This window comes from Mustelus asterias, chromosome 20 (genome assembly GCF_964213995.1).
Source record: "Mustelus asterias chromosome 20, sMusAst1.hap1.1, whole genome shotgun sequence".
Taxonomy (NCBI): Eukaryota; Metazoa; Chordata; class Chondrichthyes; order Carcharhiniformes; family Triakidae; genus Mustelus; species Mustelus asterias.
Genome location: NC_135820.1, coordinates 42,764,096 through 42,775,551, shown reverse-complemented (window position 1 = coordinate 42,775,551; position 11,456 = coordinate 42,764,096).

The window sequence follows — 11,456 nt, the reverse complement described above, 5'->3', positions numbered from 1 at the left end:
CGTTTGATTAGTAGCCTAGAATGGATTTATCACAAAAAATGAGCATTTAAATCTCTAAGTCAGTGTGTGCAATTCAATTTTAAATGTCTGAACTATTCAAAAAGATTTTATTTTATCCAACAACAATTTGTGTTTACAGAGCATAGCACAATCTCCCAAGAGGCATCAAGGATCCTGAGCAAAACTAGAATCAATGGGTATCAGGGGGCACACTCTATACTAGTTGGAGTCATACCTGGTACATAGGAAGATGATTGTGGTTGTGGAGGGTCAGTCATCTCAGCTCCAGGACATCTCTGCAGGAGTCCCTCAGGATAGTGTCCTAGGCCCAACCACCTTCAGCTGCTTCACCAATGACCATCCCTCTGTCACAAGGTCAGAAATGGGGACGTTTGCCGATAATTGCACAATGTTTAGCACCATTCACGACTCCTCAAATGCTGAAGCAGTCCATGTTCAAATGCACCAAGATCTGGACAATATCCAGGTTTGGGCTGACAAGTGGCAAGTAACATTCACCAGGCAATGACTATCACCAATAAGAGACACTCTAACCACCACCCCTTGACATTCAATGGTATTACTATCACTGAATCCCCCACTGTCAATATCCTTGGGGTTACCATTGACCAGAAACTCAACAGGACTCGCCACATAAACACAATGGCAGGTCAGAGACTCGGAATACTGCGGCGAGTAACTCACCTCCTGACTCCCCAAAGCCTATCCACCATATACAAGGCACAAATCAGGAGTGTGATGGAATACTCCCCACTTGCCTGGATGCAGCTCCAACAACACTCAAGAAGCTTGATACCATCCAGAACAAAGCACCACACTTTATTGGCACCACATCTACAAACATTCAATGCCTCCACCACCGACGCTCAGTAGCTGCAGTGTGTACTATCTGATGCACTGTCAATTATGACGCGAAGACTTCTGAGAGTGAGGGAAAACTAATAGGCTTTTATTCACAGAGGACAGGAGCACACCCTTGTAGCTGACCTGGTCTGGACTGAGGCAAGGAGGAGGGACCATCACCTTTATATCCCACTCTAGGTGGAAAGGGAGGGGTCTCAGGTGGAAAGGGAGGAGTCTCGGGCCAGGTGCAGCATGGGTGTGTCCAGGCGTATACATGAAGTAACAGTGGTTCACCACACTATCTACAATATGCACTGCAGCAATTCACCAAAGATCCTTAGACAGCACCTTCCAAACTCACGACCACTTCCATCTAGAAGGACAAGGGCAGCAGATACATGGGAACATCACTACCTGCAAGTTCCCCTCCAAGCCACTCACTTGGAACTATATCACCATTCCTTCGTAGTCGCTGGGTTAAAATCCCTAATGGCATTGCGGGTCAACCCACAGCACATGGACTGCAGCGATTCAAGAAGGCGGCTCACCATCACCTTCTCAAGGGCAACTAGGGATAGGCAATAATGCAGGCCAGCCAGCGATGCCCAATGAATAAAGCTTTAAAGGAGTGATTATCAACTCACTTTGACACTGAACCATATGCAGAGATTTTAGGGCTGCTGGCCCATTTTTAATTCCTAAGGATGAACTTTAAAATCTATACAAAACTATTTTTGTTAGATTGGGGTACAGTAGTCAGTTCCTTAGTAAATTTTCAAAATCTTTAAAACACACCAGGGCGGCACGGTAGCACAGTGGTTAGCACTGCTGCTTCACAGCTCCAGGGACCTGGGTTCGATTCCCAGCTTGGGTCACTGTCTGTGTGGAGTTTGCACATTCTCCTCGTGTCTGCGTGGCTTTCCTCCGGGTGCTCCGGTTTCCTCCCACAGTCCAAAGATGTGCGGGTTAGGTTGATTGGCCATGCTAAAAATTGCCATTAGTGTCCTGAGATGCATAGGTTAGAGGGATTAGTCGGTAAATATGTAGGGATATGGGAGTAGGGCCTGGGTGGGATTGTGGTCGGTGCAGACTCGATGGGCCGAATGGCCTCTTTCTGTACTGTAGGGTTTCTATGATTTCTATGATCTATGACACCAGTCCTACAAAGACCTACAAATGAGCTCAACTAGGAGAAATTCCCAATAGTGACTCATTCACTCTGGGTGTAACCAATTTGTGGTGGAGCATTGATTCTAACATGATGCTTTTAAAACTTAAAAATTAGTGTAAAAGATTGCAGGAAGTCAAGTTGCAATCTACACAAGTCGTACTTAAAATTCCACAATCTTTTGCACCAATTACAGTGATATCAGAGATATTGCCCCCAAAACAAAAAGAAAAAACAGAATTGAACAGAAAAGTTGCGGTTCCAAGTTTCACTTCAGAAACTTGAGCACAAAATCCAGGCCAATGCACCAGGGAATGCTACAATGTCAGAGGTGATGTCTTTCGGATGAGATGTTAAACCGGGGTCCTGTCTGCTTTCTAAGGTGCACGCAAAAGATCCCATGAAACCATTTCAAAAAAATGCGGAAGAGGTATCCTTAGTGCCCTGGTCAATATTTATTTTTCAATACACACTTGGAAAAATATTATCTGCTCTTAATGGCTTTACTTTTTATGGGATCTTGCTGTGTGCAAATTGGCTGCTGCATTTCATACATTACAACATGATGGCACTTCATTGGTTGTAAAGCACTTTGGGATGTCTGGTGGTCATGAAAGGCGGTATATAAATGCAAGTCTCCCTTTTCCATCTTTAAGTGGTAGGTATGAAGTTAGTACACTGTTAACAACCCAGTTACACCTCAGCCAATAAGCTGCAACAGCAGTGAGACTACCTGCATTAAGAATGAAAATTCTCGTCAATTCAGTTGATTTCCCAATGATCAAAATTTGGTGAAGTGTAGAATCGTAAACAGCAACTTCTGGATTTCTGTGCAAGTGTGGAATCCAGAAGTTACTTCACTGGAATAATGAGGGCAAACGTTAATGGTTTCACCATCATTCCCACCACCATTTAATTTACACTTATTATCACCTCGATGTGGTTAGAGATGATGATCTAGGTGGGCGCAAGGCTTTTAATGAGTCTATTCCTTTTGTATGTTATATCATTGATGCTTTTTTGCACTGACTTTTATAATGCTTAATAAGGGTAGAATTATTAATTCGATTCTATTTAAGGCTAATTTCTCGCTGTGGGTTTCCTCTGGGTGCTCCGGTTTCTTCCCACAGTCCAAAGATATGCGAGTTAGGTTGATTGGCCAGCGAGCAAACTGATTAAGCAATCAGATTGCGGAATTCTCACAGACATCAAAGCAGGAAGTAAAAACAATGAATATAATTTACATTTTACTCATTGTACAGAAAGTGAAATAAAGATTGGCATACACATGGGTTTAAGGGGGAAGCTGAAATATCACAGATAAAATATTTTTTTAAAACATGAGAATTAATTTGTATGATTTTCAGAATTACGCAGCATTTAGATTTTATTTTGAGGGAGCAGGACTCTTCACCTGTAAAATTAAATTTTCAGGGCCAGTGAGGTTCCTCAATAGTGCTTAAGACTTAGCTTATTGTGAAAAACTTGTTCTCTGCAATCAAGGCTTACTATTTCTATTGCGAGAACAACGCGTAAAATGTTGAGATTCATGTTAACTCACTGAATCTGTATTGATAGCACCTGTGAAGATTGCAACAGCATCCCTGTGGAGGAGTGTGGTGTCACTGACATCAATTTGGATTTCTGCATTTATTTTTGCATTTGACAGAAGTTTCTGTTCGTTTTACAATAGTGACAACTTATATTTATACAGCACCTTTCACATAATGTAACACCCTAAGGACCACACTGAGTCACATAAGGAAATATTAGGTCTGATGACCAAAATAGATACGTTTGAAGGAGTTTCTTAAAGGAAGAAAGCGGCGTAGAGAGGCGGACAGTTGAGAACTTCGGGCCTAGGCAACTGAAGGCATGGCCACCATGGCATACACGTGGGATATGGGCCAAATGCTGGCAATTGGGATTAGCTTAGGGGTTTTTAAAAAAAAAAGGGGCGGCATGGACAAGTTGAGCCGAAGGGCCTGTTTCCATGCTGTAAACCTCTATGATTCTATGACATCAATGGTGGAGCAATTAAAACTGGGAATGCTCAAAGGTGCAGAATTAGAGGAGTGCAGATATTTTGGATGGTTTTGGGGATGAGGAAGATTAGGGAGATAGGAAAGGTCAATGCCATGGAAAGATTTGAAAACAAGGATGAGGGTTTTAAATTCAAGTCATTGCTTGACCAGGTGACATTGTAGATCATTGAGCATAGAGGTGATAAGCAAATGGGACTTGATGCAAGTTAAAACCTGGGCAACAGAGTTTTGGATAGTTTGCATGTCAAATTTGCATAAGGCAGAATGTGGGACACAAGCCAGAAGTGAGTTAGAATATTTATGTCTGGAGGTAGTGAAAGCATGAATGAGGTTTCAGCAGCAAATGTTCTGAAACAGAGCTGATGTCAGAGGATGTTGCATACCCTAAATAAAGTGGTCTTCAGGATGGCACAGACATGAGGTCAGGAACTCCTCTCAGGATCAATGTGAAAGGTTGCAAACAGATTGGCTTCATCTCAAACAGATGCCAGGGAAAGGGATGGAATTAATAGTGAGGGAACGGAGTCTGGAGCAGGGGTTGAAAAACAATAGGTTCAGCCTTCCCAATACTTAATTGGAGGACATTTCTACTCATCCAATTCTGGATGTCGGATAGCCAGTATGCTAATTTAACAACAGCGGGGGAGTCAAGAGAGGTGATAATGCAGGTAGAGCCGAGTGTTGTGAGCGTACATATGAAAACTAATGCTGTGCCTTCCACCAGAGGTTGTCGCTGAGCGGCAACATGCAGATGAGAAATAGGAGGGGGCAAGGAAGGGTCCTTGAGGGACATCAGAATAATGGCCAGAATTCTCTGGTTGGATGCTCTGTCAGCACTGCCGGCGAGAATGGAGAATTTGGTACTCAGCAGCGGGACCGGGAAATCCCAGCCACAGGGGAGGTCGGAGAATTCCAGTCAATGGTATGGGAATGGGAGGAGAAGTCATTGGAAGTGATTCTCTGATAACAATTAAATAAGAATGGAACCAAATGACGGCAATCCCACCCGGCTCGATGGCAGTGGAGAGGCGTCAGAGTCAGATAGTATGGTCGACCACGTCAGGGGCTGCATATAGGCTGAGGAAGAAAAATTTACCTTTGCCCTACATTATTTTGATACTGTGGCAGTTGGGTGGGGCGGGGCTGAGGGGGCGGGGGGGGGGGGGGGCGGGGGCTGCGGGTGGAGGCTGCGGGTGGAGGGAGGTGGTAAACCTGATTGGAGAAATTTAAATGAGGAGCTCTGGGAAAACTGGGAATGAATTTGGGATGTAGCAACACAGTCAAGGACTTTACAAAGTAACGACAGTAAGCACTGACTGTTTCATTGCAACCCCAAATTCCAGCCCTGGTTTTATATTAAAATGATCAATATTTTACCACATTTCTGACACCAGATTCAGAAATTGACAGATCTACCCAATGCAAGCACAAAATTAAATAAAATCGATTTGGGCACACGTGCACACAAAAAATAACTCTGGGGCCACACAGAATATTCACTGAACAATGGTAGTTTAGTAAAATGGGGAAGTATATGCATTTTGTTTCAAACCATTTTATTATAGCTGGAGTTAAGATGAAAGCTTACCCATTTTCATAACTGACGATCTTAAAATAGGCTGTTGATTCTATGAGGTTGGGCTGCCAGTGGGATCCCTCACACACCAGCTGTGAAAATCCAAAAACTACACACTACAGTAATAAAAGCAGAAAATTCTGAATAAACTCAGCAGGTCTGGCAGCATCCATGGAGCGAGAAACAGAATTAACATTTTGTGTTCGTATGAGACTTCTATAGACTACAGTACTAGTCCATAAGACCAAGCTGGGGTGATGGATCTAGGAACAAATCAAAACATGGACGTTTCTTGCAGGTGCTAATTGTGTTGTTTTTTGGCATTAACGGGTTGTCAGAACTGACGCATTAGTGCAATTACATTAGCATTGCGTGCATTAATTCCTATCATGAATTATTGGCTGGTTAGACTCTTTTGGGCTGGATAAATATTTTTAGGCTGCATATGAACTGAGATTTACATCATCTTGGTACTTGAAAAGTCTATCAACAAACAAAGTTAACAGTTTCATCCAAAGGTTTTATCGTTTATTTCTTGACTTGCGCCCATGAACAGATCTGTGCAGTTTCAAACTTGAGTTACTATGTAATGATTCAAGGCAGACTGATTTTTCCTCTTCCTTAGATTGTCAGGGGCAATTGTAGATACCCAGTTGAGATAAGCTAACTTAACAAAGACCAGGGGCAAATTTTGGTCTTTTCTGAATAATGTGGCTTGGATCCATATTAGTTAGTCCACTTCAAGTCATCAGAAGATCCTGAAGGTGTTAAATCCTCTAAGTATGTAAATGAGGAGCCTCTTTTAAGGCAGACATCAGAGATGGCTGAAAACTTATCTGACCCTATTTTGAGTCAAATATTCACCCTAAGTGCTAGATATAGCACTTGGGATGAATGGGGTCAAAGGTTATGGGGAGAAAGCAGGATTAGGCTATTGAGTTGGATGATCAGCCATGATCATGATGAATGGCGAAGCAAGCTCAAAGGGTCGTATGGCCTCCTCCTGCTCCTATCTTCTATGTTTCAATGAGTCAACTCTTGGGTGCATGCAGATTGTCCCCAGGATTGGGCCCCATTTTACAACTATTATGAAGCATTACAGTTTCTACCTCAAAATCTCTTTTATCAAGCACTGCATACAGGAACCTAAGAATGCTTCTTTTGTGGTCAGTCTGTCCACATTCCTACTGACCTTTACAAACTGAAATCATGCTGTACAGCTTATAAATATTTCACAAAGCCTTCCTGGAAAGGAAGATGATTTGTTACATTGGTAAAAGGGTCATTTTATCTGTGGCAAATCTGAACTGTTCTGTCTTGTTGGCTCATTGTTCTAACTGGCCCAATAGATGAATTATTGAAAATGAAGTATTGTACTGTTTGAGCTATACTTAGTAATTTTGAAAAATAAAAGATCGCAATATTTTACATATTCATTTGCAAATGTTGCTGGGAAATACTTCTTTTTACAATTCACTTCAAATAAATATGAGATGGGTAAAGTATTAGACAGCTGCAGGAAAGATTTCTCATCCCATCAAAAGAAATTGCCATCTAGATTTTGTTTCATAATTGGTACATACCTATGACAAGGAAAGTGCTTTCTTTGTCCAAATGTCTGCACCGACATCTGGTATCCAGTAATATGTGCCGTATATCTTTCATAGAACATTGAGGTTATTAAATTCATCTTGTTGTGACAGTAGCATTTCACTTTCTCATCATAGTTCTGAGTCCATGGTGTTGACAGAAGCAGTTACCTGGGGACTGGCTCTTTGTCACACCTGTAAATATTCCTAACATATGTAATGATATAATTTTAATTAGTTGAACAGCAAATTATAACAATCAACTCTTCAATCTAAACCTCTGTGTGGGTTGTCTTGGGCAATGTTGAGACACCATACAGAATTATAATTATGAATTAAACAACTTGACTATTTGCCCAGGGGAAATAATGAACTGTTTCAGCCTGGAACTCGGGAGTCATTCTATTAAGTATTAGATCATATTGAACATGACATTCCAAATAGACATCTTACTGCTGTAAAATGTAAAATGCTGGAAAAAGCAAAAATGTGATCTTATTCTGTTTATAATGAAGCAAGCTATTTTAATCCCACATGGTAAAATTATTTTTGTTCCTAACATTGGGTAAACGGTAGAAGACGTATGAATTTACTCTTTTAATTAATTTAACTTCTGCTTAAAATTGTAATTGTTCCGTTGCCAAACAAATATTATAAAATATTCAAATATTTTATTTGCATGCACCTAACAATCCAGATGCAACAGCCAGTAGAAATTGTTATGTTCCCCAAATAAACGGAAAGGGATGAATTTCCAAGTGACTGATAGAAAAAAATCGCAGAACAAGGATTTCATCTTTTCAGACTTTTACTGCAAGAAACAAACTAAAACCAACATAGACTAAACAGATAAAAATACATCAAACTGAAGAAAAGGTAATTCCCAATACCAAAGACTTCCGGTGTCCTTTGAAAGTCATTCCACTTAACATTCTGAGTATGATCAAACTGGTTTTCAGTAGCAAGTCATCCTCTGGTGGCTCCTTATTCCATTAATCTCCAGGTTCTGTCACTTTGAAAGAGAACTAGTTCTCATCAACATCTTGCTTGATGCCTGACACATAACAGTCTTTTCCTCTGCTTTTCACAACAGCAGCTGTTTCTGACTCCCTCTCTAGGTCTCTCTGTTGTTGGTGTCTGTGTCCAGAACAAAAGTTGTCCCCTTTTGTATCAAGATGTGAAACCTGGCACTTAATTTTCTTTAGGTTTTGGCTTGGGCTTCTTTCCCTGTGAAACCCAAATCACATGGATTCGTGTCCATGCAGGGTTTAGTATGATCACATAATCCCTTATTCAGGCTTAAATTATTTAAAAAAACATTTTAAAACATGGCCCGCTTGCATTTGTAAAGTCTTGCATTTATAACAACATCTCTTCTCTTCTCTCTTGAAGGCATCGATCGTGCTATGGTACACATCAATATGTGTTGGTTGTTCTCTGGTCACCTTGTTTAAGTAGCATTCTTCGTGTGTGTGCCTACGAAGTGATCTCTGGCAAGGGCAATCAACTGAAGGGGCATCACAGTTGTATGTCTTCATCACCAGTGCACCGTCTGCAACTCACAGAAATCATCAAATAACCATTAGAAGCAGAAATTATTTGAGATCTGTCACTGTCTGTTTCCAAGGTCAATTCTAATACTTGCAGTATAATTTAGCTAAGCTAAATTGGGTTGGGAAGGAGTACAGCACAGAGAAGGGTAAACATGGAACATCTGTTGGGAAGAACTAAAGTGTTTACCTGGATCTAGAGTACATTGTCACTTTAATTGTTCCTGCATGAGGGGTGCCCAGGGTGCCCACCTAGACATGGATGGTCCATGAGTAGCAGGATTTTTGAAGAGTTGGTTGTGACTTATGATTAGTGTTAGTTAACATTTCCATCAGATGTGATAGCTGAATAAAGTATTGAGACAAAAGTTCAGTTGGTTTAGCAAATTTGAAGGAGCTGAATTTTTCAATCTCACTATGCACAAATATGATTAAAGAAACCAAGTTGGGTTTAGGTAAACTGATCTGATTCTTCAATCAAGCAATAATATTAAGGGAGCTCTGATGAAGGGTCATCTAGACTCAAAGCATTGGCTCTATTCTCTCCCCACAGATGCTGTCAGGCCTGCTGAGATTTTCCAGCATTTTCTGCTTTTGTTTCAGATTCCAGCGTCTGCAGTATTTTGCTTTTATCTTAATATTAATATTGCGATTTAATGAGGTAAGCATATCGATGGCCTGGACTTGGGCACACAGAGCATAATTTCAAAAGTTCCACCTGATACGACATTCAAATAACCTGACTTTAGGAGGATATGGCAAGACTGGTGAAATAGGCAGTCACATAACAACTTTAATGCAGAGAATAGTGAAGTGATACATTTTGGAAGGATGAATGAGCTGAGGCAATATAAGCTCAATGTATAATTTTAAAAAGAGCCCGGGAACAGAATGCTCTAGATGTTTACAAATAGAAATATACAAAGGTGGCAGGAAAAGTTGACAAGGCTGTTAAAAAGCATACAGAATCCTTGGCATTATCCACAATGCATAGAGTACAAAGGTGAGGAATTTGATAAACCTTTATAACTCCTGCCAACCCAAGCTGGCTGCAAAGATGGCTGCCTCTACCTGTCTGCACATACTCACTGGTCCATGTATGAGAACCAATAACATTGCTTTGCTGTGTCCCAGCCTGCCAGATAACTTTAGGTTGAAATTTAACAGCAAAATGCTGTTAGTTGAAGAGTGTATGGATTTGATTTATTTAACCATGGTAAACATTGTGCAGATCATTAACAATGGAACCCTTGGAGAAGCAGTGACTGTGAATTATTCACTAAGACATGCTCCCCTTTCATTGCCTGTGTTTATGTGGCATCTAATAATCTGCGACCTTAATTGCAGAGCTGATTCTGACCTGGCAGAACCTGATTTTATTGCCCTGCTGCCATGGTAGGTCCCAATTACTTTGTTGTGATTATATTGTGCTATTCAGTGGAGTCACAGGGCCAATAAGTAAAGTTAGGAACTCCGTCATGGGGTTTAACTGCACAACTGCTCATGTGTGGCACTGGCAGCGAAGGCAGCTTTATAAATCACTGATTTGGAGATGCTGGTGTTGGATTGGGGTGGGCACAATAAGAAATCTCATAACACCCGGTTAAAGTCCAACAGGTTTATTTGAAATTGCGAGCTTTCGGAGCGCTGCTCCTTCCCCAGGTGGGTGGCGTGCGCTGATTTCTTAGCACAGCGGGCCAGGAGATTTCAGCGAGCAGGAATAGCGCGATCCGTGCTGGGCGTCCGGCCCTGAGTGTGTCTTCCAGTGCCGGATTTCCGATGCCGTCAGCTCCGCACTGGAAATAGGTGCAGAGCTGCCTAATGTGTTCAAATCGTCATTTTAATATAATTTAAATATCATCAGCAGGCCCAGGACTGAAGTTTCTGGGCCCGCTAGCCTCTCTCTGCCCTGCCAGGAGTGTTTCATTCCAGCAGGGTTTACAATAGCTTCCCAGTAATGGGGAGCTGATGGCCCGACCCCGCTTGAGTGAAGGGGGGAAATCGGGGCCCCACAGAGGGTCAGGCAGCGGGAGGAGAGGGGGTGCCCCCCTGGGCATTGGCACCTTGGCAGTGCCAGCCTGTGTGCCTGGCACTGTCCAAGAGGCAAAGTGCCAATACCCAGGGGACACCCTGGCATTGCCCATCTGACTGTGCCAAGGGGACAGGGCCTAATGGGGTGGGGCCTAATGGGGGGCCTCTGGGGGAGATCGGTGAGGGTGGGGGGTCCCACTGTCACACTGCTTACAGATCATGAGCAGAGGGAGGGAGGCCAACGAGCAGGGCTGGTCAAACGGATAGTGGGGGGGTGGGAGGTGTTCAGCCTGCTGGGGGGGAGGGGTACTGCAGTGGGGGGGGGGAGGCTGGCACTGCGGGGGGGGGGGGGGGTGTAGGAGTGTCGGGACTGCTGGTGGAGGGGGTGGAAATCGGCAGATCGGGGCTGCGGGGGAAGTTTGAGGCTGGGCCCGGGCATGCTTCCAGGGCCAGTGATTGGGCCAGGGCAGGCGGGGGGGGGGGGTGCCCGGGCATGCTTGGAGAGCCAGTAATTGGGCTAGGGGGGGGGGTGGTAAGAGAGTCGGCGCTGTGGGAGTCGCGGGGCTGGCCTGCGATTGAGCTGGCCAGCAATCGGGAGACTGGCAGACAGGGGCCACTGCACATGCGCTGATC